Source organism: Pan paniscus, chromosome 5 (assembly GCF_029289425.2).
Source record: "Pan paniscus chromosome 5, NHGRI_mPanPan1-v2.0_pri, whole genome shotgun sequence".
Classification (NCBI taxonomy): domain Eukaryota; kingdom Metazoa; phylum Chordata; class Mammalia; order Primates; family Hominidae; genus Pan; species Pan paniscus.
Genome location: NC_073254.2, coordinates 15,468,488 through 15,495,860, shown reverse-complemented (window position 1 = coordinate 15,495,860; position 27,373 = coordinate 15,468,488). Strand labels below are relative to the sequence as shown.

Genomic DNA, 27,373 nt, shown 5'->3' with positions numbered 1-27,373 from the left:
TAGAAGTCTTGTCTCAGCTTACAGCAGCACAGCCTGTGGGGGTTCCTAGTGGGCCACTGCTCAGAGCACAGAATTTAGAATGAGAATCGGCTTCCAAACCTCACTCCACCACTTCCTAGGTTTGAGATTCCGCTTTGGCAAACCCTCCAACTTCTCTGAAACTGTTTCCCAAACGTGGAATTCATCATAATCTGTATGTATCTTTAAGCATGTGTTGTAAAAGTGAAATTAAATGCTTAAAACTTAAACAGCAATTTACTAGTGGAAAGAAGTATTTTTGGGGGGTCTTTGGAAGCTAAGCCAGAGGTCTTCATTAAGTTGAGAAAGCCATTGGCCAAAAGCAAACTCTGGACGAAAAGACAGTCTCAATAGAGGAACTGAGGAACAGAAGATGGTCTGATGGAGCCACAGATTTAGATAGCAGCTTCCCTCTGCTAGGGGAGAGCATGCAATGAGAGACCACGTTGTCCCCCTGGTAACTGCTGTGTTTGCAGATGAAGAGTCTCACCTCTAAAAGGGGCTGCATGTCATCATGCCTGATCATAGTCACTCATCCTCTTGTTTTATTCATTGTAGTAGGAAGACCAACAATTCATGGACTCTAAAGTGCTTTCAGAATCTCAAAGATCAATGGCATTAAACCTTAAGATTAATTAATTAATTAATCTTAATTTCAATTAATCCACATTAATTGAAATAATTGTGGATATGGAGTGGAAGAGAAAAGGAAACCTAAACCTTCCTGGTCTCCTATTATCTGGAACAGACTTTATACAGAGAAGCTCCCTTTTCCCTGCAAGCCCCCCATGAACGGGCCCCATCCCCATCTTCCAGGACAGAGAGTGACCAGGGAGCGGCCACCAGCACCCGGCCTCCCTGAGGTGGCTCGTGGCTCTTCGGCTTCAGGGTGCTGTTGCTGTGCTCCTGCTCCCCTCCATAAACAATTGCCTTAATACATTTCCTCCTATCTTAGTGAATTACTCTCTGGGGCTCGGGTGGGGACATGGAGGGAAGCCCTTCTGTTGGAACTGGCAGTAGCAGTTGTTTAAACGTAAAAGAGGACTTCCCCATCATGGGTTGCTTTTTTTCATTTGCAAATTACATCCACATTTATTCATAAAGGAAAAGATAAACAGAGTCCCAGCAGAGCGTCTGAGCTGAAGCTGGCCCTCGCCGACGCCCCCGGCTCTCGGGTCCCCCACGCACTGGCATGACCGGCCCTGCTTGTCGCATCCTGGCTCTCTCTGCTCTGTCCTTGGCAGCCCAGATTTGGAGGTCAAGAAAAACAGGAAGGTCTGCTGGAGGCACGGGAAGCACATAGGCTGGCAGAGGGCAGAGGCCACAACCTGGGTGGGCCCACACTGAGGGCACAGTTTCCCAGTGGAGGCAAATGACCACAGGCTGTGACCCAGGCTTCCTGCCTAAGAGTAGGATGGGCACAGAGCTCTCCCACACAGCTTGTGTTTGGTGTCAAGGCTTTCTTATTTTTACATTTCTGTATTTTCCAAAAATAAGTGTTCTAAAGTTCTTATCATAAGAAAAACTAATTAAATATGAAATAAATTTGAAATCAAAATAGGGTTTTCATATAACAAAAGTCAACATAATAACATAGTACATAGATACATATTTAATAATATAAAACTTCATAAATAAAAAAGAAAATAGAATGCTTTAAAGCATCTTACATATTATTGAACATCTAGTGCATACGTCATCTTGCCCATGAAATCTGAGTGGCTCGAACACGTGCAGTACTTGAGAGACAGCGCTAATGTAGAATACAATGCACTTCCATGCATATTATCGTAGAATCCACTGTGTCTCTGGGAGAAGAAAAGTGACGACTATCGTTCCCCAATTTTACCCCCAGGACAATGGGCTCAGAGAGCTGATGCAATGCACAAAAGCAGCCAGCACCCAGGGCTTCTAACGCTACTCTGGGCCTGGCCAGGATACGTAACGCCTTCCATGACTGTCTTTGGTAAAATAAATTTCTCCCTCAGATATACAAACTGTCCAGAAAGAAAACAAAGATATGTAAATAACTGCTAAAGTCAGTTGCTTAAGAAAGTTATGTGTGATAAAAAGCAAACAAACAAACAAACAAACCAGCTCCAGGAAGACAGCTCTTTCCCTGGGGTAATAGGCAGCTATTCGGAGCTCTGCAACACTGGCTGGCTCACCTGCTGCACTGTGGCTGCTGCCACTCCAGAATTGAGCAGGGCCACCGGGCCACAGTGGTAACTACACACATTGTTGGAATGAATGAATGAATGAGTGAATGAATGACACTAAAAATAAGCAGAGTTGCCTAAAACAGGCAGACATGATGATACCCTGTCTGTGTTTCCTTAGGCATATTCTTGCCTTCTGTGAATTCTGTATGAGAATTTTTAACACAACGCTTTCTTTTCATCTAACGTTTACTGTTTGCAGTGAGAGGGACCCTTTAGGATCACCCAGCTCGTCTGGGCTTGCCTGGGACCATCCCTTGTCCCTGGAAACAACTCCATCCCAGACAAACAGGGACAATTAATCACCCTACATCTAGATGGCTTCTTCAAGACAAAATACAGTGTCAAGAATTCACAGCCTGAATCTGTCTGTGCTTAAGGTCTTGTAGCCACTTAGAGTGGCAGTGTGACCTCTGAGTGCAGTGTATTTTAAAACTGGGGAGATTCCTTTCGGTGGTCCCCGCTCTTTTGACTCTAAAAGGCACAGTACTCAGTGAGTGGTGGGGCAGTGGGCAGGAGCAGGAGGGTTTGATTTCAGCCCCTCACCCAGACCACATTGTCCCCTTCTGCAAAACCGAGGCCTTCATCCCAGCCAGGAGTTTCTTAAATTCCTTTCAAATACCCAACTCGCTGCACTGATGAAGTCAGCTTTCTGGCTGCATGGGAACCCCTTCTCACCTCCTACCCTGAACTTTGGAAAAGTTATGTCTTCTTCATCCCTAGCACTGCCTCTGCCATGAAACCTTTCTGGGCCTTCCCAAACATCCGATTACTTTGAGAACGGCTTGTCCATTCCCAACCCCTGACGTGGACCCACGTCCCTCCACCTGGGTGGACCTTGTGGAAATGGAACCTCTTTGGCATCAATTTCCCCACTTGTTAAACGAGGGAGATGCCCATCAAAAATGACTTTATGAGGATTCCATCCCCACCATTCCACTGAAGTTGAAAACATCTTTTTCCCTAAATGTGAGCCATTTGTTGCTTCTGTTGCTTTACTTAAGCTATTTCTTGTGCAAATAAAACAGTACTCTATGCAAAACATTCTTTGCTATGATGAACATAGACTACGCGGTGGAGTGTTAGTACCTAGTAGCTCCTCCATAATTCTGTGTTGGTCCTTCTCCTGCACACATGGAATCAGAAGAATGTAGCGGGGCCCAGTCTCAAGCTGTATGTGACCTGGGCAGTATTTGAATTCAGAATCTATTCTCCAAAGTATCTAATCTGAAATCTTGTGCCTAAGGAGACTTGAGCACCAGTAAGAGTTTGATTTTGAACGTGGAAAAACTCAAAACTGTTTTTTCTCTGCTCTCACACCAAAACAACCACCAACAACACAGAAGGCTTCTGTGAGTAAGTGTAGGTGATTTCTCTCCACCAATAAATAAGCAATCAACCTGCTGCTGACACCATGGGTGCCCTCCAATTCAATTCTGACACCCTGCACCTGGAGACAGTGTCACGTCCCACAGGGTGAGGTTCAGTACCACAAGACTGCCCCTCCTTAAACACCAGTCTCAAGTTCGGGTCTCTGAACTTCTGACAAACTGGCTTCAAGTTGGGGTTCCCATGACCCCCTGTCTGGGTTTGATTAATTTGCTGGAGTGGCTCACAGAACTCAGGGAAACTTGTTTTCCAGCTTATTATGAAGAATGTTTTAAAAGATGGAAGTAAACAGCCAGACGCAGAGATAGCCAGGGAGGTCTGGAAGTGTACCAAGCGCAGGAGTTTTTGTCTCTGTGAAATTGAGGTGCGCTACCCTCCCAGCACGTGGATGAGCTCTTGTTCACCTTCCCGTCAGCCCCCATATGTTCAGCTATCTGGAAGCTCTCCAAATCCTATTCTTTTGGGTTTCTATGGAGGCTTCATTATGTGGCCATGAGTGGTTAAGCCATTGGTCATGGTCGATCAACCCTGGAGGCTGCATGGGGTGAGGAGGTCTAAAAGTTCCAATCCTGCCGTGGTCTATCTGGTGGCCAGCCCCATCCTGAAGGTACCTAGGGCCTGCTGCCATTAGCATACCAAAGACATTACTTTGGAGCCTCTAAGGATTTTAGAAGTTGTATGCCAGAAAACATGAAGTTGAAGATCAGATATGCCTTTCGTACATCACAGATTTCATGATACTCTCTTTGACAACAGGAAAAGTTCTCATTTTTCCACATGAGTAGATTAAATCTACCAAAGAATTATCTTATGTGAACTATTTACATTTTTAAATATTTTGACCTAATTTCACATTTACAGAACAGTTGTGAGAGTAAGTACAAAGATGCGCAGGTGTGCTCCACCCGGAATCTCTAAATTTTGCTGTATTCACTTTTCTTTCATAGGAACTCTTATACTTGGAGGGGGCCATAGAGGACATTTATTCCAATATTCTTGTATTTGAGATTAGGGAACCGGACCCAACCACTCAGTCTCCTGCCCATGGTACTGACTGGTACCCACAGCCTCCAAGCCTCAGCTCCGAGTCCACTTCCTTTTCCCAGCCACACGTCACCACATCATCACAACAGCTCCTGTTTCAACAGCTCGCTTCCCAAATGCTTAGAGCTGTGGTTGGCACGTAAGGGATACCAACACCTCACAACCCTTCCAGACTCGTCTGAAATGGACTTGTTGCCACTGTCCACTCTACTAATCACACCTGCTGGAATATCAGCCCTTTTAGGAGAACAGGTTTGCATCAACGATGACACCTGCTTTGGAGAGAAGAAATAATTCCGCTGGGAAAAGTGAAAAATTATTTACCCCTCCTTAGTTTGAGGAAAAATATTTAAGTCATTATCGATGTGAAATTTTCATTGTCCCAACGCCTCTTAATTTGTCCTTTTTATTTCCTAGTGAAAAGTAAAGTATGTTTGCTCTTGCAAAATTGTGCAATGAAGACGCTCGGAGATATTGCCTTTCTTTCCTTCCCCTCTCTGGTTGAGCTAGTGGTGAGAAAAGGCATAAAGGAACACAGAGGAGGGAGAGGTGGAATCTGCTTTAGAGAGCACTCTTTCAGCAAGCATCTCTTCCTGCTTGTCTCCTGCCGTTGGCAACGGCAGTCCCGGTCACTCTGCACCCGCGGCTTCTGCGACAATGTGTTACAGGTGACGAAGCCACTCATAGCCCTCACTGAGATTCCTACAGCAATAATCTGAGAATTACAAATTCACTTATGGACCTAAAAGAAATGAACAGAAGTATCCTACTCTGCAGCCAACCTGTTTATCTGGTGGAGCAAACTTTGCCTTGAACATATGGTTGAACAATGCCTGTGAAAAGAAGCAAGTGCATTCTTCCCATGTGACTAGGTCTGACTTGGGATGAGTGGGCAATGCCAAGGCCTGTACGGGTTTTCCTGTGGCTCTTTTCCAACTCTCAGGTGGGCATGGAGCATTTCAGCAGGGGAAATCTTGATTGATTATAGAGAAGTTTACCTCCACTTGTGTAGTTTTCTCATCAACATAAGTTGACGATAACTTCCCTTCAGGAAAGAGTCAGGAAGGTCTCTGAAAATGCCATATTAGGTTTCACAAGTTGCACTGGAATATGTATACTCTTATAGGGCAGGTTAAGACCATAAACATACAAAAGTCACAGTGCCCAGGTGTGGGGCCTCAAAATCACCTGCAGCTGGGGAATGGCCTTTCCACCTAAAACTGTGAAAATAAATTTTAGGGGAGAGAGAGTCAGGGAGATGAGGTGAGCAATATGGACAATTCTCTTGATCTCGTCTAAGTCCAAAGCAAACGATGTTTTGTAAACCTGTCTTTGAAGATTTTCCAATTTTCAGCTGAATGCTGAACCCTTTAAATTTGCTGCTGCCTTTCAGATACTTATTACAAAGAAGCTTATTTGGAGAAGAGGTTACTCCCAGGTTAGGGGAAGGGCAAATGTCTTCCGTTTCAAGCATCAGAAACTGCATTTTCAGTCCAGGAATAAGGGTGATGGGTTTCATCCTGAATTTATGTGTGTATAAACCAACGAAAATGAAGCTGGAAGAAGCTTTGTATGTAGAGCAGTATTATACAGCAATGTTCATTTAGCAAAGCATGGTGATAGCATTGGAGTGTCATCTTACAAACCCACTGCAGCCCATGGCATGTGCCAGAGAAAGTCAAAGATGCACAGCCATCCCTGAGGAGAGGGACAGAGACTGAGGATCTGCTTGCTTCTTTGAGGCTGGTACTGAGATAATGTCACAAGGAGTGTTTTCTAAGGCATGGGTGGAGAAAAGTGGAGTTTCTCTAACAGGAAATTCTTTAAGCTAGAAAAATGTTCAAGCAGCCATTGTAAAGATGTGCTTGGAAGGTCAAGAATTGAGACCTTGGATACTGACAGCAAGTACCCCTAAATTTGGAACCTGAATTAAGAAAGCTAATCCCTTTGAGTCCACTTTGACTAGTTAGCCATCGTGGAGTGAGTAGCCCCGTCTGCTCTGCAGAACTTCAGGTGATGCTAGGGGGCTGAAAAGCAGCATAGGACTCACCGAAGCATCCTCTATCAGCTACAGGAACCACACATTATACAAGTTAACAATAATCACATCCTTGAATTCCCTGCTCCCGTCCGCACCATAAATGCCCTGGTGGCAACCGCCTCCTGCAAGCTCTTCGGGATCACAGACAGCTCACAGTGCAGCTCCTACCTTCTGCTTCGGAAGCAAAGTTTACCTTCTTTGAACAGTTTGGATGAGGTTCTCGCTAACATCAAAAGGACAATGAATATCTCAATTGGTGTTTAATATTTTATTTTGTGCCATTTTTAAAAGCAATTTAGATTTTATGTGAATTAGACGGGTGTGTCTTACTCCCATCCAGATAAAATATGGGCAGGGAAGCCTGGACTCCTGGAGCTGTTCCTGCAGGAAGTCCATGGGCACCTGAGTAGTTGGAATGGGAAGGGAGAGTTTGACCCGAGACAGAGCATGAGCTCCTCCCAGGAACAAAGGCTTTATGAAAATATCCTGCTTCCCATCCCTGGGAGAGGGTCAGGGTGGGTGGAAGGGTCAGGAGAAAGAAAGATCATCAAAGAAGAAAGTCAACCAAAAACTGGAAAAGAGCAGACCCATCCCATTGTTTCCACTGAATTCATGTCATGAGAACAGACTCCTGGGGTCCCATTTCCTGTCTCTCCTGCACTTTTTCTCATGAGAATCTTGTCTTGGACTATGGGCCTGTAACAGTTTTGGACAGTCAAGGGTACCAGGCTATCAACTGAGAATAAGGTGTAGGGAAAGACAGCCTCCTTGGCAATCAAATAATTAAGCCAAGAGATGAAGCATCAGCCTTTTATTAAACTCTCATGCTAGCTACGTGTTCATTTCCTAAAGCGTCTTCTCTAGACCAGTGGAAGAGTGTAAAATGGGAATGCAATCCAGCTTGCTAACATTACAACAGAAGCTCAGTTTGGTATGGTGCCTCATCCCCTCGTGTGGCCCTCACCCAGCAAACAAACAAAACCCTGCTAAATCTCAGTCCCAGAAAACAAACAGCTCGACCACTATGGGAGGAGATCACTTTTCTGGGAAATCTGGAGAAGAAAACAATTGATTCCATTCTGTCAGGAATGGTTTTGTCTCATCTCCACATAGAAGCAGAAGTGGAACTGAACAATCTCATGGATCTATCCTCTTTTTCTCTCTTTACATAACCCACCTCCTTTTCCCATCAGGGCTATAGAAAATAGGACATAACTGGGTCATTAGGTTCAGGCCCAGAGATCTGTCAAAAGGTCAATGGAGTGATATTTTCACAGCTAACAAGAGAGTAGTTTTCCCACTGAAAATGTGGGGGTGAGAGACATTTGTGCTTCCCTGATTTCCTATCAAGTTTAGATTGCAAGTTTAGATGGCTGCATGGATGGGTAGATGATAGAGAGACGATAGGAGATGGATTGATAGATACATGAGATAGGAAAATAGGCAGACAAGTGCACTCTATAAAAGAGGAGATGAAGGGGAAAATTAGAAAAATGACAAAGTTCTTTTTGGAGTTTTTCGTTTGTTGGTTTGTGTTTTGGTTCTGTTTACATTTAAAATAGAGTATAGGGATTGTAAAGACGGTGGCCAGGTGAACTCTTGTCTCAAAGCCTTGCATCTCTCTTCTAGCAGGGCTGTTGTAAGATGACTCATCAGGACCCAGAAAAGGCAACGTAGCAAGCCACCGTCCGCCAGATCACCTTTTCTAGAGTGCAGTGGGTTATCTTCCTCATGAGTGAGCCCAGAGGAAACACTGGATCTCCATGGAAAAATCACCCCCATAAAGGGAAGCCGACCCCGACCTGGGCCGCAATCTTCACCCAGCCCTCCATCTTCTAAAAATAACAGCGCCAGGCCACTCTTCCTTCCAGCTGCAGGCTCAGGACAGGGACTTTCTAAAAAAAAAAAGAAAAAGAAAAAGCACTTCTTCCTGTTTCACTAGTACTAGACACAGATGGCCAAGGACTCCCCACACAGATGCCCCAAATTTCATGTCCACTGTGACCAGGATGATGTGAAAGAGGGAAAACAGGCTGCTGCTGGCCGTGGTTAGAGAACCGGGAAACAGGGCAGCTGTCCGTAGGGCTTTGGCCATTAGAGCCACGGGAAAGACATTCGCTGATTTCGCCTGTTTTCCTACCCTCTCCACAAAGCAAGGGCAGGTGTTTTAGAGACGCTTTGGTGTTTTAGAGATAGGCGGGTGTTTTAGAGATGCTTTGGGTTGGAGCTAGATGTTACATCTTCACTCAGAGGGACCTGAGTGCACACACAAGCCGGTTACTGGGCACTGAGTTCCACCCTTGTGTGCTGCTTGCTAAGTGGTAGGGCCCAGGTTTTCTAGAAGAGCAAAGCAGCTTTCTATCACACCAAAGCAGCTTGAGTCTCACGCTGGTCCTCAGGCAGCAAAGCAAAGGATGGGTAATACTTCCCTCCACAAACGAAGGTTCAACCAGAGAGGCTCCCATGCTCCTGGGGTACCCACAATGTTCCAACGGCCTCCTGATGGGCCCTAGTGGTGAAAAGACGCAACGGCCCAGCGCCAGGCCTCGGGGGACCTCCCCCGTCCCCCCACAGCATCTGTCCCACGGGCCACTGCAGCCTCAGCCTCAGGCAAAACCTCTGGAAATCAGGAAATCTCCAGCTGTTTCCACAAAACCTCTAGCCCTTCCTCCTACTCTGCACAAACCCTCTCCTGGGAACTGTATTAAAAATGAAATTAAATTTTATAAGAGCAGGTATTATATTGCCAGTTCTCACTGTGTACTGTATAGGTACATAGCCTGAGCTTGATCACATATGGGATTTTTGTTCTTTGTATAACAGTTTGGGAATCAAGCACTTAGTCCATACTATAACCTCCATTATAAAACTTTTCTGTTAATAAATTAGATTAGACTTACATCATTTCAACTTGTAGTGCCTTTCCCAGAAACATAACCAGCCATAAGTTCCAGGAATGCAGTTTTGACCAGAGGGAAAAAGGGGCTCAAGGCCAAAGACCTGGGTTCAATCCCCTTTCTCTGCTACTTCCTGGCTGAATTTCTTAGGGAAGTTGCTCAGCTTCCTCCCATGTGAACTGTAGTTAATGGTGACAGACACCTGCCTTGCTCGTTTTCATGATCAACTGTGAAGATAAAATAAAAGCACTTTATAAATGCTTTATGAACGTCAGCTAGAAAGATAAATACCTTTGCTTGAAGCAGTCAATAATGATGAAATCCATACAAGCCAATCAACATTTCATTTAATGTTCCATGTTCCATTTCCAAAGGGAAAAAATTCTCTCCACAGAAGTTGGTAAAAATAGAGTATTAGTTTGCTAGAGCTGCCATGACAAAGTACCACAGACTGGGCAGCTTAAACAACAGAAATTTATTCTCTCACAGTTCTGGAGGCTGGAAGCCTGAGATCGGGTTGGGTAGGGCTGGATTCTCCTTGGGGCCTCCCTCCTTGGCTTGTAGATGACGTCTTCTCCCTGTGTCCTCACACGGTGGTCCCTCTGTGCGTGTCTGTGTCCTAATCTCCTCTTCTTACACAGTCCCCAGTCAGATTGGATTGGAGTCCCCCGTGGTCACCTAATTTTAATTTCACGACCTCTCTAAAGGCCCTGTCTCTAAACACAGCCACATTCTGAGGAACTGGGGGAGTTGGAGCAGGACACAGTTCAGCCCACAGCAGATGGGTAGGACAGAAACTTCACCCATAAATTGAACTTGTTCATTTACTTTTCTCACTCTTCAATTTCAATCATCAAGTTCATTCAAAGAATGGTCTCTGATATAATGAATCTAGAAACTTTGGGCTGGCTTCATTTTCTCTACAACTTGATTTGTGGCCACACTTACCAAGCCCGGGAACGTTCACTTTTATAGAAGAAGAAAAGGAACAACAACCGCAGACAGAGTCCTGGCCGTGTCTGAACCACCTGCCCCAGGGTGGGGCTGTTTCTCCAGCTCTGCCAGGGAAGCATTTGGCAGTCCAGAGCTGATGAACTTCCATGCATTTATTTCCCTCCAAAGGTTTTCAGAGTTTGCTAGGCCTTACTTTCATTGGCCAATTCAGAAAAGAAAAGCTGACGTCCTGAGTGCTCCTCACAAACAGTCTCCCTGACGTCACCATTCAGGGAACCCTGACCCTACTCTCAACAGTGCAGCTGTGCTCAGGATGAGGTACAAAATAAAATTAATGAAGAGAAACTGTAATTTTACTCAAGAATGGATGCCAAAGCCACTATTTTACTGCAGGATAATTTGACAGAAATATGCTTATACATTTCCATAAAGGATTTTCATCACACGTTCCTTCAGTGGAGGTAGGTCTCATATTTAGTAGAAAAAAGTATTTTTGTGTCCATAATGTAATAAACATTCTGCTTTCAAATAACAATTGCTTCTTATCTCTAAGCTAAAAACTTAAAAAATAGTTTCATACTTAACATCTCACTTTAAAAATCTTATCACCACCTCTCTTTAGGTAATTGGCATTCTAAAAGGTTTTTAATTTGTTTATGATCAAGAAGCTGTGTCCTGTAGTAAAAAGAGGAGACATACATTAATTGGATTTAATCAAAGCTTAAAACTTTTTATTTAAGACACCATCAAGAAAGTGAAAGACCCGGGCGCACTGGCTCACACCTATAATCCCAACACTCTCGGAGGCCAACGTGGGTGGATCACCTGAGGTCAGGAGTTCAAGACCAGCCTGGCCAACATGATGAAACCTCATCTCTACTAAAAATACAAAAATTAGCTGGGCATGGTGGTGCACACCTGTAATCCCAGCTACTTGGGAGGCTGAGGCACGAGAATTGCTTGAACCCAGGAGACGGAGGTTGCAGTGAGGTGAAATCACACCACCGCACTCTAGACAGAGTGAGACTCCATTAAAAAAAAAAAAAAAAAGACAACCCACAGAATGAAAGAAAATATTCTCGAGTCATGTATCTGATAAGAGGCTTGTATCTAGAATATATGCACTCAATAATAAAAAGGCCGATAACCCAATTTCAAAATGAGCAAAAGACTTACATGGACATTTCTCTGAAGATATGCAAAAGGACGACAAGCACAAGAAAACATGAAAAGATGCTCAGCCTCATTAGCCACCAGGGGAATACAAAACAAAACCACACTGAGGTGCCACTTCCCACTGACTAGCATGGTTCCAATCAAAAAGGGACAATAGCAAGTGTTGGTGAGGATGCGGAGAAATCGGAACCTCGTAAGTTACTGGTGGGACTGTAAAATTGTACATCTTTGAAAAATAGTCTGGGAGTTCCTCAAAAGGTTAAAGATAGAGTTGCCATATGACCCAGCAACTCCATTCATAGATATATACCTAAGAGAAATGAAAACATACATCCACATGAAAACTTGTATAGTTTGAGCATTGGTTATCCAAAATGCTTGGGACCAGAAGTGCTTCAAGTTCCAGATTTTTTGGCGGGGAGGATTTTGTAATATTTCCATATACATAATGAGATATCTTGGGGATGGGACCCAAGTCTAAACATGGAATTCATTTATGTTTCATATACACCTTATACACACAGCCTGATGGTAATCTTATACAACATTTCTAATAATTTTGTGCATGAAACAAAACGTGTGTACACCGAACCATCAGAAAGCGAAGGTGTCATTATCTCAGCCACCCATGTTATGGGTCTTGGCCCCTTGTGGGGCCCTGTGGGGAACCTACCATTGGTGTGTCCAGCCTGCACACTTGCCATTTTATTACCCTTTGTAGGTGTGCTGTCCTGGGGGGAGTTGGGGCATGTTATGGAAAGATATTTCCCAGCTGAAGGGGGATGTGTTTTCACTTAGGGACGCTGAATAAATTGTGTTGTGCACCTGCATTTTTACTGGGACCCATCACATGGGGTCAGGTGTAGAATTTTCCACTTCTGGTGTCATGTTCATGATCAAAAAGTTTCAGATTTTGGAGCATTTTGGATTTCAGATTTTTGGATTAGGGATGCTCAACCTGTATATGAATGGCATCATTATCCATAACAGGCAAAAAGTCAGAACACTCTAAATGTTCATCAGCTGATGAGTGAATAAATAGTGTGCTGTATTCATGCAATGGAATGTTATTTGGCCATGATAAGAAATGAAGTACTGGTACAAGTTTCACTGATACATTCTGCAATGAACCTTGAAAATATTAGGCTAAGTGAACGAAGCCAGACACAGAAGATCCATTTTGTCTGAGTCCGTTTACAAGAAATATCCAGAAAAGGCAAATCTAGGGAGACACAAAATAGATTTATGGGTGTCAATGACTGGGGGTGGGAGGAAGAAAGGCAGAGTGGCTGCTAAGAGGTACAGGGCTTTTTGGAGGGTGATAAATATGTTCTCACATCTATCGTGACGATGGTTACACGACTCTAATCCACTAAACAACATTGAATTGCACCCTTTAAGTCGGTAAAGGCATATGGTATGCAAGTTATATCTCAACAAAGCTGTTATTAAAGAAAGGAAAAGCTGAGTCCTGCCACACCTCATGTCATGTCACCTCTTCATTTAACAGGTCACTGGGCCTGTTCTCATAGTCTTTAAAGAAAAGAGTGGCAATATATACTTTAGTCCCACCCATGATTGTGAATGCTTGGGTAAGTTCAACTGGAAATGTGACACACCTTCAGGAAATCTGTGGCAGAACCCATACGAGAAAAACATTTGGACTAGCAAGTAGAACTCAGGATCCACCTCATTCCTCAAGAGTGATGGCCGAGGGCACACCCCAGGGACAAGGTCAGTGGTTGATACGAGGAGGAATATTTAGAGTTCCTCTACTCAGCATCCCGGGATGTGTGTCCCAGCGGGCTTGCCTCCTGGGGCTGGGGTTGTACACAGAAAAGACGAAATCTCCATGCACGTTGGTGGGCAACCTTGTCTATTTGATTCATCATTGTATTTCCTGGCAAAGCAGATGCTCCAGAAATGCTGAATGAATAAGTGAATAAAAAGCTTATGTATTTTTTCCTTACCCCTCATCACCTTAGCATTTGTCCTGAAATATGAGGCACAGCCATCTGGAAAATGGGCTTCCTGCATGTCCAAGGAGGAAGCTGGTCTCCCTGCACAGCTGTATTTTCCATCTTGCTCTTACCCATAACAGGTATTTTAACTCAGAAGGAGAGATGTGATTGTTGCTAAATGCATAGTGGGCGCTGGGCTCAGTTCCCGATTGCAAGTGTGTAGGAAACATAACTTCCTTGTTCTGTAGGTGAGCTGACCTCGATGAGAAGCCCCATTCTGCACTGGGAGAGATGCTCTGCACCAACCTGGGGTCCCTGTGATTCCACAGGAGACAGGAGGATCGCCTGGGGGTGGGTGGGGCCTCACGGTCCACTCATGCGGGGTGCTGTGGAGACACCCTGCTGGCCCTCTGGTTGGGATACAGGCAGGTCCTGGCTGCCCCTCACACCTCTCCCCTGCCACACCCATGCAGCCCTTGGGTGTCCAGGAAATGTTTCATGGCTCCAGGACAGAAACCTCCGCAAGGCTCCCAACCTGGTCCTCCAGACACGCCTGCAGACCTCTCCTCTGTCCCTGCTCCACGCTGGGCACTCTGAGGTCAGCCCCCAGACTCACCTCCACCACCAGCCCAGGGCATGAGGGGCAGAATACAGGGTCCCTGGGGAGGGCCACCACTCTCGGGGCCCACTTCCCCTCCAGCTGTCCAGCTTCCCACTCAAGAAATCCTTTCTGGGGCCCATTGTGAGTTCTGTGCCAGGGTCCAGACTTTTCAGATTCAAAAACCAAGAAATCAGCTAGTGTGTTATCTGTGTTCTGCTATGTTTTACCTGAGGAGGACATTCCCTGGAAATAAAGGCAGAGTGGGCCGGTGCCCAGTGAGGGATGGTCGAAGTAACAGGAAATACCCAGGAGACCACTCAGTGGCCTTGTCCTGAAGATTCCACTGTAGAATTTTACAAAAGTTAAGAAGCATGGTGAGTGCAACCACATCAGGCAAGCAAGAGGAGAGGAGGGGAGCCTGTTGATGCTGTACAAAGCAGATCTTCGGCCACAGACCCACCAGCTCCAGGTGCAGCCCAGCTTCCACTAAAGACAAGGCAAAATGGGAGTGGGTGGGCAGATACCCGGTCCTCAAAGTTGGAAGATGAAATCCTCGCAGACTTCTGCTTCATATCTTCTACCATGACCCTTTTGGAAGGTGTCAGGGCAGGTGGCCCTACTGCAGAATTTAGGTCCGGGAGGTAGAGGGAGGGCTCTGCTCTGCTGTCCCCGGGTGGGCCTGGCTCTAGAGACTTCCCCTGTGGGGCACGCTGGGAAAGAAGGCATCTCAAACCCATGTCATGTCACAAACAGCTGACACACGCCAAGAGCTTCTAGTCCAAGCCGGAGAAAGGAGGTGCTGGAAAGGCTGGGACCAACCCAGGTTGCCTTCAAATATCCCAAGGCTGTCAGAGAACAAAAGAATGAGGAGGAAGTTACAGGGAGGTGGGATTTATTCAAATAAGAAAGATCAGGTAGTTTCTGAGGGAGTTAGCACCTCCTCCCTAAGCGCATCCGGGCCGAGTTTGACTAGCAAGGCAGGACTGTCATGAAAGAGGTTTTCCATTAAACAGTTTCATCCAAATGGTCTCTGAAGTCACAGCTGACTGTTAAGAGTCTATGACTACAGTGTCCAGGTCAAGGTTGGCTGATATTGGATATTGAAGCAAATATCAAACCAAAGAGCCAAATGATCCATCTTTTAGAATAGATTCACATTTTTAAAAATCCCATTTCTGTTTATTATGAAGTCACTTTTATCTAATTGTTCATAAAAATGAATCTTAAAAATCTACACTTAGTTGAAAGTTCATAAAACATGTAATTAGGGCATTGCACGTCCACCACACATCTGGATTTATGAGTTCATTGAAAGCTGACAACAATCACTGAGATTACTCGTGAGTCCTGGCCACCTGTCAGATGCCAAAGGCTGCAGCTATCCTTTAACAGCCTGGTCTTTGCACTGGCCAAAGAGACAGTCAACGTCAGTCAGCATTTGCTGTTAATAGTGGATGTGGCCAGGTGTGGTGGCTCACGCCTGTAATCCCAGCACTTTGGGAGGCCAGGGAGGGCAGATCACCTGAGGTCGGGAGTTCGAGACCAGCCTGACCAACATGGAGAAACCCCATCTCTACTAAAAATACTAAATTAGCCGGGCGTGGCGGTGCATGCCTGTAATCCCAACTACTTGGGAGGCTGAGGCAGGAGAATTGCTTGACCGCGGGAGGTGGAGGTTGCCGTGAGCCGAGATGACGCCATTGCACTCCAGCCTGGACAACAAGAGCGAAACTCCATGTCAAAAAAAAAAAAAAAAATAGATGTGATATGAAACTTTTACTAAGCATTTTATCTCCGCAAATATAAATTTGTCTAACACAAGCAGATCTGCAAATTTTCAGTTTTCTGACAGTAAGTCACACACTTTAAGATTATATTTAATTACAAAAAAAAGCCTTCTTTGGGGGGTAGAGGAGTTGTCCCAGGCAGAGGGTCTGTTTTCAGATCTGTGAAATGGGAGTGATAAGGGAACGTGGAGGTCTCTAAGGAAACACTCTACTATAAAGATTATGCGTCTAAACCCGCTCCTTGTCGATGGGGCCAGCTGCAAGAGTTCTTCCCTGTTTTTCTGGAATTTAAGTGTCTAGTCATAGTTCATCAGCTCATTTGCATTACTAAGTGGCCTCTTTACCTATAGTCTCTTGAGATAAGTAATATCAAAAATTCTAAAATCTGAGTTCAGAGGTTTTCCTTTTCATACTAGCTGCCTTTTCCCTCTCTCCCTTCCCCACACACTTATTTCATCTGGCTTTATTTTGGGCACCAAAGGAGAAAAATATCACACACACAAAAGTCAACCTGTCTTTTATTTATATTTGGAGGGGAAAATATGCCCTATTTGTTATTTTCGAAACAGATGATTTTGGGGGTGGGGAACATAGTATTTTCAGGAAGTAGCCAGCCAGGTACCAGCAAACTCGAACTGAAACCCTGCAGCCGGCCCCAGCTTCCTTACTTGCCCATTCTGTGGCCGCCGAGTTCAGTGCTGAAGTCAGGAGTCTCAGCCCGGGCAAGCCAGGGAGGGCCAGTTCCACTTTTGGCTGCAAAAAGTAGATTAAATGGAAGAATACTTTTAAAAGTAGCCCACACCTTTCTTTACTTTTCGGTTTCACTTGATTAACTCTCTCGGGTTATTTTTTTCTTAATGGTAAACTTAGGCAATGGAGGGTTTGGTTGACCAGTGTCAGCCCTCGGGGTTTATTCTGACCAACTTAACCTTTATGTTAAATAACTGTTTATATCACTGTTTATCATTCCTAATGCCAGTATTGAAACAGGAGCTGATAAAATGGGTCCACGCAGCCCTGTCACCATTTTCCTCTCAGAAAAGGTATGAATTTGTAAAAGAGCTGCTATCTGTCGTCCTTAAGTAAGTAAGATAAAGGAGTTATAAAATGGGCGTACTCTACTTACAGTCAGTATGAGAAGTCCCACCTGAGATTAGCCCTTGGAAACTGTAAATTAAAATGAAAACATTGTGTGGAAACAGTCACTTGGTCTCAGCCCAGAGGAGGGCAGGGAGAGGTACTTCTGGAAAGTTAGCTGCCCCTCCTGGGTCAGCCACCCCAGCCCCTTTCCCTGATGCCCCCAGAGTGCCAAAAATGTCACCCTGAGGGGCCGCTCCTGGGCTCACACAGTTGGGGCCTTCCAGCCCCCTGACACATCAGTGGTGTCCAGGCAGGGACCCCCACACAGGCCTTGGGGCCTCCGTTTGTCTAAGGTGACTCCACCCTTCGGGCCTGTCCTGCAGAGAGCCCCGCTGCATGTGAAGGTCTTCAGGAGGCCAGCAACCCCGGTGATAGCTTTTGGGTGGTCCCTGTCTCACTGAACTAGGACCCTTGGCTTACAGCCTTGCCACCTCATGCAACCCTGAATCCCCAAGGCAGGATACGCAGCACCTGGCATACAGAAAATGCGCTGTCAATGCCGAACAAAGGCACAAATGTTCACTTTGCTGTCTGCAATGTTCTCACCCAAACCCAGTAAGTTAGAACCAAAACGCCAAAGTAACTACATTCCTTTCTTTTATTTTTTTTCTTTTTTTTTGAGACGGAGTCTCGCTCTGTTGCCCAGGCTGGAGTGCAGTGGCACGACCTTGGCTCACTGCAACCTCCGCCTCCTGCATTCCAGTCACTCTCCTGCCTCAGCCTCCCAAGTAGCTGGAACTACAAGCATGCACCACCACACTGGGCGAATTTTTGTATTTTTTTTTTTTAGTAGAGACAGGGTTTCAGCATATTGACCAGGTTGTCTCGAACTCCTGACCTCGTGATCCGCCCGCCTCGACCTCCCAAAGTGCTGGGATTACAGGCGTGAGCCACCGCGCCCGGCCTACATTCTTTTCTGTAACATGTGGTCCTATAGCAGGGCCTCTTCACACAAGGTGGGAACTGCCAGGAGTCAAACCCTAGAGAAAATGGAGAACAACTGTCCCCAGACACAGTCCCTTGGCATCTGGCGATGACACGCATTCCTGGAAACAGTAACAAGTAGGCAAATAAGGGATTTCACCAATACGCCCTCCCACCAAGAAGCTCAGGAAACACACAAGTAGTTCCCAGTGACTTTCCCATTAGCTATGTTGTCCCTCAGAGAGTAAAAAATAAATATCTCTAGGCTCTGGAATTACTTCGAAAATAAAATAAAAGCTAGGTTGTGCTATGCGGGATGCAAACCTTTACTAAAAACTCAGACAGCCTCCTACGTTCCTGACAAGCCCTTATCTTGAGGATTTTTATTTAGGAACTAATAAAAAGTCTAGGAAAACATAAGTAGCTACATAAATATCTTAGAGCTACAAATGCTTACTCAGAACAGTCTCAGGTTACTTCTGAGATTCTGAACCCCACCTAAATATCTTCACAAGTAACATTTTCTTAAACTTGTGCACAGCAAAGGCCTTTCTTGATAAGATCTGTATTTCTAGAATTAAAGAAGTTGATCTCAAAGATGCGTAAGGGAGGGTGGAGAAAGGAAAGATAGGCAGGAGTGGACACCCTGTTCTGTGCAGTCAGGGTCTCACTAGGTCACCAGGGCTGGTCTTGAACTCCTGGCTTTAAGCAATCCTCCCGCCTCAGCCTCCCAAAGTGCCGGGAGTAAAGGCATGAGCCACCACACCTGGCCACATTTTATATTCTTTATATTTAAAATTATAAACAGGATATACTTCCAAAACAATAGCATAAATCAATTACTGCTGGGTATGCAAATGACAGCAAGGAAGCTTCCTAAAGCAGGAGAAAAGCTAGGCGAGGGCCATCATTCCTCCTCTCTTTGGACACGACTCCATTAACTGTCTGAGGTGAGAAACAACCAGGTATTATCTACCTTTCTCCTTGTGCCCTCATTTAAGCAAACAAATTGACCCCCAAAAAAGGCACTTTTGAAAGCCCTTTGCAATTTTTACTATGATTTCAGAACAATCGTGTTCATGCTCTTACTGGCAAATCCAACTGTAACATATCCCAAGGGGGCTGTTCAACTTATTTCATGGAAATGGAATATTCCAATTGACTTAAATGTTACTTTGAGTAAGTAGACAATTGCCTGAAGCAAAGACTTGTTGGTAAAAGTATAACACCAAGTTATATTTATGGTAATGAGATTTGATTTGTAACCAGACTTCAGTAACTGGGTACCGGGACCAGCGTCCCTCACACAGCAGGCATGGCAGGTGAGTCTCATGCCCTAACACCTCTTTTCTTTTAATAAAGGTGCTGCCTTCCAACAGCACACTGGACTGCTGGAAGCTTGCTTTCCAGATACAGAAATAGTATGACTCAGGAAGTGGTGGCTTCCCGATGTGGATTCTTGTCCTGCTACCTTCAGTGACGCACTCTGTTCCTCCTTCCTTCGATGACCCTGGCAGTGGTGTCCAGGGCTCTGAGCCTACAGACGCCACAGAACCTCGGGGATTCTGCACAGTGGCATCATGGTGGCTGCAGGAGCTGTCTTTCTCCCAGGCCCTTGGAGAGCAAGGCCCCACCTGCTCAGGGTGGGGCTGCTCCCTGCGCCCATCCTTGGATAATCAATGGGGTGGCCCTAATGAGGTTGTGACAGTCCTCAAGAGGCAAACATCACAAGAGGGAGTTGAGAGGCTGGTGCGGGGCCAGGCCACCTTAGTGGGGCGTGGGAAGGGAACCATACAGGAGCAGCAGCAGAAAAGCAGCCCCCTGTGCCTAGGCCAAGAGCAGCGGAACAGAGGGCCCCACAGGGGGCAGGCAGAAGGTGTGCAGGGCCTGGGGCCTGCCAGGAGGAGAGGGTGTCAGGGCTTCCACTGGGGCCACTCCCAGCCAAAGCCTATCTCAGCTACTTTTGCTGTGTTTTCCACATCTGAATGGTGTGCTTCCACGTGGGAACAGGATCCCAGTGGCTGCGGTAGAGTGTCTAATCCAGGTGAGAGAACCCGCTGAGTCTTCCCTGGGCCCCTCCCTTTGGACCCATTGGCTGCTCTGCCCCTTCATTCTACAGCAGTGTTGCTGTAGGTGTGTTTATGTTCCAGAGAGCACCAGCCACAAATGTGAACGTAACATACACACACACACACACACACACACACACCAGACTGTGGTTAAAATGTTTGGAAAATGCCACATTACTGTAGAATCCCATTAAAGGCTCAAACTAATGTCACAGCAAGGAGCTCTTTCATTTACTTCAACCCCACGTTCCCCCAATTCATCTTCCCACAGAACCTTGCGTGGCGGAATATCTACCCTGAGGCCATTTGTGCGACGTGGAGCTCTCCCTGGGAATCGCAGATGTGACCAATTTCCTTGTCTATTGGCTAAACCATTAGATCATCTTACAGTGTGGGACTTAAGTCAGGTGAGGCAGGTGAAGACAGGCCAGTGGGGAGGAGTGGGGGGCTCCAGGCACCAGAACCTCTCCTGCGTGCTGCACCAGAGCCCAATAACGTACTTGTGGTGTGTCCCTAAATCATCCTCCAGCTCCTACGTCCAGGTGAACTAATTCTGCTTTCACCCCAAAACCAATCTGGACACAGACCAAAGAGCCTCAAGGCTTTCCAAAAGAACCCACTTGCCTGGAATTATTACTGAGTGATGTATAACTTGCCTGAGATTTCGCAGAGAAGCTGAAACTGCCTTTGCAAAAATTATAACAGAAAACTATGGTAGTAAAAGAGATCTGATCTAACCCACCCCCCATCTTGCCTTCCCCTTAATTATTTCTGGGCTTTGTGGCTGAGCTAACTTCAGAAGACATTTAGGTTAGAGCTTAAATGATAGCCCTTCCCCCAAGTTCCACAGCCTCTGTAAAGCTGATGAAAGGCCATCAGGGCAGGGGAGGAGAGGAGCCTGGTTCTGCCAAGGTGTGGACTGGTCAGGAGATACTCCTGCAAATAACAGCACTGTGATAGATGGGCCTTTTGAGAAATCTTTTCAGGATTTTTGCATGTGTGACACACGTGGCTCCACCTGGATCTCATGGCTCTGCCTAAAGCCACCAACCCCACCCTTGTGGCCCCACCCAGAAGTGATTCAGTGGGCAGGAGGACAGCTTCAACCCCCCGTGATTTCATCTCTGTCCCAACCCACCAGCAGTAAGCACTCATTACCTGGCCACCCCTACCCCTTCCCTAAAACTGCCTTTGAAAGCCCCCTAACCCAGGAGCCTGAGATGATATTGATTTGAGTAATAACTCTGTCTCCTACATGATGTGGCTGGCCTTGTGTCTATTAAACTCTTTCTTTCTTTAATTTATTTATTTTTGAGACGGAGTCTCACTCTGTCACCCAGGCTGGAGTGCAGCGGCTCACTGCAAGCTCCGCCTCCCGGGTTCACGCCATTCTCCTGCCTCAGCCTCCTGAGTAGCTGGGACTACAGGCACCTGCCACCATGCCCGGCTAACTTTTTGTACTTTTTTTTTTTTTAGTAGAGATGGGGTTTCACCATGTTAGCCAGGATGGTCTCGATCTCCTGACCTTGTGATCCACCCGCCTCGGCCGCCCAAAGTGCTGGGATTACAGGCGTGAGCCACTGCGCCCAGCCTAAACTCTTTCTTTATTGCTATGCTGTGGTCTTTGTGCAGCAGACAGGAAGAACACATCAGGCAATTACAAAGCCAGAGAAAGGGGATTGTGTGTGATGCTCAACGCCCAATACCTACAAATTGTCCATACCAGCAAGGAGGTGGCTCCTCTCTTCCCAGAATTAGCCTCCTCATCACCTCTTTCCCATTTTATGCTGAGCAGTTTATCTCTGCCCTGGCTTCTGTCCCTAAATGTGTATACTAAAACTTATCTAAGTGCTCAACAAATCAAAATCCCCTCTCATCAATCATTCCTACCCTTAGAAGACTATTGAGAAACTATCCTTTGTCTTTGAGCATGTTCACGGGAGTCTTATACTAAAATATTTCTTCCAAACAAATACAATACTTTCCCCAAGGGCCTTATGGTTGATTACATTTTCTCCATCACACCAGCATCTAGAAGTGGCCTCTGCCCTGCCAGCAACATTCTTCTGACCCTCTCCTCGGTGACACACGGGCTTTGCAGTCCTTTTCACACTTTACCACCAAAGCCACACAAGGAATATTTCTCCTTCACTCTTGACATATTAAATGGCCAGCGTATTCCAACAATTGTTCCAGGGTGCAGGCCTCCTCTAGGCCATGGACTACTTGCTTTGCAGTTAACTAGAAACATGATGCAGTGCAGCATAAGGCAAATTAACTGGAAGAGCCTGCAAAGGCCATCTCAGCAGGGGAGAAGGTGGGCAAGTAGAGGGTAAGCCTCCCTCTGGTTATGCTTTCATCAGAGGATGTCTGGGAAAAAGAGAAAGATTTTTAAGTATTCTACATATAAAAGATCTATCACTATCCATTGCCTCATTTACCAATAATTAATTGATCATCTATTATATGCCAGGCAGTGAGCTTTATTGCCAAAAGGCAGGATAGGGGAAAACAAAGATAAATGAGATTGAACAAGTAAATTTGATGAGAAAATCACACAGACAAGATCCATCGAGGAATAAAATGAAACTAACGACAGGTGGCTGGCACCTAAACTGACTTAAACGATATTATCGGGAATAGGAGACAGAGAAATGGCAAAAAGTGCACACATAGAGAAGCCAGAGCCTGACAGCGAAGGCTCTATCGGGTAACTTACCCAGAGAAGATGGAAAACCAGGCCCCTCCAGAACATGTGCTCTGGGAAGAGAATGGTTCCTGGGAGCTGAGCTAAGCAGAGGGCTGCTTGTTGTCTTTGATTGGTAGTTTCCTCACTTACAACATGAGGCCTGAGTGAGGATGTTATTCTTTGCAAATGCCAGTTCTTTTCGTAATTTGGGGCATGTTATGGTTCTTGTTCTTTAATTGCCTTCATATTCTTGATTTCAAGAAAAAGAAATGCAAAAGATTAGTCACGCATGTTATGAAAACTGTACTCTCCTGATGTATGCCCAGGAGTGCGGGACCACCATAAAGGTTTCCTAACTTATGAACTTACCAAATACTAACCACTTGGAGAAAGTGTAGGGACTAAGTGCACACCTTCCCTTGGAGGAAAGTTTCCCATTGGCATCAGCCTCATCTGGAAGAGGCTCAAAGACAGAAGTTGGCCCAGGGTGTGAGCTCCAATACAGCAGGGACTTTTTTTTATCTCTTTTACTCAGTTGTGTGACGTGTGACCTCAGCTCCTAAAATAGTGCTGGGTACATAGTAGGTGCTGAGTAACTATTTGTTGGATAGACACATAGATGGATGGATGGATGGATGGATAGGTGGATGGATGGATAAATGAGAGGATAGGAGGATGGATGGATAGGTGGATAGGTGGATTGATGGATAAATGAGAGGATAGGAGGATGGATGGGTGGATGGATAGGTGGATGGATGGATAAATGAGAGGATAGGAGGATGGATGGATGGATGGATGGATGGATGGATGGATAAATGAGAGGATAGGAGGATGGATGGAGGAATGGATAGGTGGATGGATGGATAAATGAGAGGATAGGAGGATGGATGGATGGATAGGTGGATGGATGGATAAATGAGAGGATAGGAGGATGGATGGAGGAATGGATAGGTGGATGGATGGATAAATGAGAGGATAGGAGGATGGATGGATGGATGGATAGGTGGATGGATGGATAAATGAGAGGATAGGAGGATGCATGGATGGATGGATGGATGGATAGGTGGATGGATGGATAAATGAGAGGATAGGAGGATGGATGGAGGAATGGATAGGTGGATGGAAGGATAAATGAGAAGATAGGAGGATGGATGGATGGATGGATAGGTGGATGGATGGATAAATGAGAGGATAGGAGGATGGATGGATGGATAAATGAGAGGATAGGAGGATGGATGGATGGATGGATGGATAGGTGGATGGATGGATAAATGAGAGGATAGGAGGATGGATGGATGGATGGATGGATGGATGGATGGATGGATGGATAGGTGGATGGATGGATAAATGAGAGGATAGGAGGATGGATGGAGGAATGGATAGGTGGATGGATGGATAAATGAGAGGATAGGAGGATGGATGGAGGAATGGATAGGTGGATGGATGGATAAATGAGAGGATAGGAGGATGGATGGATGGATGGATGGATGGATGGATGGATGGATGGGTGGATGGATGGATAAATGAGAGGATAGGAGGATGGATGGAGGAATGGATAGGTGGATGGATGGATAAATGAGAGGATAGGAGGATGGATGGATGCATGGATAGGTGGATGGATGGATAAATGAGAGGATAGGAGGATGGATGGATGGATGGATAGGTGGATGGATGGATAAATGAGAGGATAGGAGGATGGATGGATGGATAGGTGGATGGATGGATGGATGGATGGATAGGTGGATGGATGGATAAATGAGAGGATAGGAGGATGGATGGGTGGACGAATGGCAGTGACTGAGGCATGACTTCTCCTTGAGCTAGGACTCTCACATGCACATTTCATAATCTGCATTATTTGACCACAATTATATTGAATTTTAAGGTTTAGGCTTTTCTAACACTATTAGTATATTTTAATTTATTTCCTCTAAAGAGAGCAATCTAAGAAAAAAATGCAGCAATGGTGCAATAAGCCTGAATATCTAGCCACATTTATAAAATGTCCAACCTTAGAAGGCTAGAATGCCCTTAGCAGGATTCATACATTTTGTTGCAATATTATCAGCTTTTCTATAAGGCTCCTATCAGCATTTTCACTTGTCAAAATATGCAATCTTTTTTAAAAGTATAATATAGAAAAAATTATAACTGACTTTATTTTTCCAGAAAAGCAGCAAATCCAGTTTTCAACTCTATGTTTTTCTTCAGCTAGAAGATTTTAGGAGCTTCCGATTCAAAGTGGCAATCCATCTACATTTTCAGTTTACTTTCTGAGCAGTAATGTTTACTACAACACTTTCTGTTTTACAAAGAGATAGGGAAAATAGACACCTGTTACCCGAGAAGAAAGGCCGGGATTGAAACCTGCCAGATGTGGCTGGGCGCAGTGGCTCACGCCTGTAATCCCAGCACTTTGGGATGCCGAGGCCGGCGGATCATGAGGTCAGGAGATCGAGACCATCCTGGCTAACACGGTGAAACCCCGTCTCTACTAAAAATACAAAAAATTAGCCGGGCATGGTGGTGGGCACCTGTAGTCCCAGCTACTCGGGAGGCTGAGGCAGGAGAATGGCGTGAACCCGGGAGGCGGAGCTGGCAGTGAGCTGAGCTCGCGCCACTGCACTCCAGCCTGGGCGACAGAGCAAGACTCCGTCTCAAAAAAAAAAAAAGGAAACCTGCCAAATGTTGTCCACAGACACCCTAGAAGTTTGGCCGACCACTGTGGTGCATAGGGGTAACAAGTGCTGAGAATGGGAGGTCTCACACTGGCTCTTGGCATCAGTGACTGGACTTCTATGGCCTAGGAACTAGATTGCAGAAGTGTGTCACCGATGGGTCAAGCCACCCTTGGAAAGAAGATAATTCCTGTTTCTGTTCCATAGAGTAGACTTTAACTTTCCATCCTGGAAAACACATGGGATTCAACACTTGAAAGCACCTTAGTTCAGTTTTCCTCTTTATAAAGGACATGTGACCTGCATTCAGAAGGCTTCCTTTATACTGAAACCTGTGGTTTATCTGTCGTCTGGTTTTCTATAAGTCACTTACCTTCTCTGCACCTGACTTTCCTCATCCAGACACGGAAGGTTAATTTTCTTAGTGATGTGGTATGGTGTGTTCCATGTGCACGAACTCTTTGTACCCATAGACTCTTCCCTTCCTGGCTCTCTTCCTCCCAGGGTTCTACCTTCTGGAGGAGATTGTATTAGGGGGTTGGAAAAAGGCAGAGATAACGAGGAAAAACAGGCAGACTCCCGAAGTGGGGAAGGGCAGGAAAAGCGGCAGGGCCCACCCTCATGAGCCTGGGAGGGGGCAAGGCTGCAGAGGAACGTGCAGAAAGGTGCCTAGGGAGGTGGAATCCCCACCCCAGGGTCCCTGAGCAAGGACTCCTGAGCCCACACAAGGCATGGAAGCAATGACACCACAAGCTTTCAAGGAGAAAATTCCCCAAAGGTTGAATCTGCATGAGAACCCTGGGAATCTAGGACATTTCTTTGAGTCTGGGAAAGCACCTCAATAATAACGGAGACCAAATTCCTAGTTGACACCATAGACCAGGGAATAGAGTGGAATCAAACCTCTGGAAGTGGGACTGATTTAAAGAGAACAACGGAGCAGGAGGTTTTGCAGGCAGGAATGTTGTAGTGAAACGCTCGCACCTGCGAAGTGTAACTGGTGGACCAACACTGGACGCCACGGGCCTCCGGGAGATAAGCAGTAGTGAGCTGCAAAATCCAAAATGGCACGCAAACGTCTTCATTATTTGATGGTAAAACAGTTTGACAGACGTGCGTTTTCAGTCTGGTGCTCAGCAGTCGCTATGATGGCGAGGAGGGCATTCACTAACCCAAGGACCTCTTCCAAGTTTCTCTGGGATGTTTTTAAGATGAATCACACTCCACCATAGAGTAGGAAAGTTTAAGAGGACTTGGCATTTTGAGATTAAATTGTCTCTACTAAAGGAAAAAAAATAAAACCTCAAACACAAATCAGGCAAAGTAGTAAGGCTTTAATTCAAAGGAGCAAAAACTTTCTGTTGAGCATTACAGGATTATGCTCTAAGAAGAAAATTGGCGTCAGTCTCCAAAGTCTCACAGCCTGCTGGCCTAACTTACTACGAGGGATAGAGCTCACGGGCATTTGCTCATCTTACAACCAAACCTCTCCACGTAAAGTAATGCCGGCAACTGCTCACAGGAAATAAGAAACTGGATCCAAAACATTTGAAGTGTTTTTATTTGGACAGCGGGTGGGCGAGGGCAGGGATTGGATGGAATGCTGTGTGTGCGTGCACGCTGATGAGTTCCTTTGTAGATAACAGTTTAGTTTCAGTTTAAAAAAATATAGATATATATAAAGAGCAAGCAAGAGGGAGGGAGATCATCAGGAACTGTTTAGACTGAGAAAACTCCAGCAATCTGGTGCCACATGCATTCTCCAAGGGGATTTTCATATGAACCG

The 27,373-nt window shown here is 45.6% G+C and overlaps 1 long non-coding RNA gene across 1 annotated transcript; it reads right to left on the bottom strand.

Moving 5' to 3' along the window:
- Positions 1-1,614: 1,614 nt before the first annotated feature.
- On the bottom strand, positions 1,615-26,083 carry LOC129397908 (uncharacterized). The gene is made up of 5 exons (XR_010112341.1): positions 25,961-26,083; positions 22,940-23,158; positions 16,756-22,590; positions 9,900-16,012; positions 1,615-8,606 (listed from the first exon to the last, which is right to left on the bottom strand). It is a non-coding gene; the product is annotated as an uncharacterized LOC129397908 (long non-coding RNA).
- Between the last annotated feature and the right edge of the window lie 1,290 nt (positions 26,084-27,373).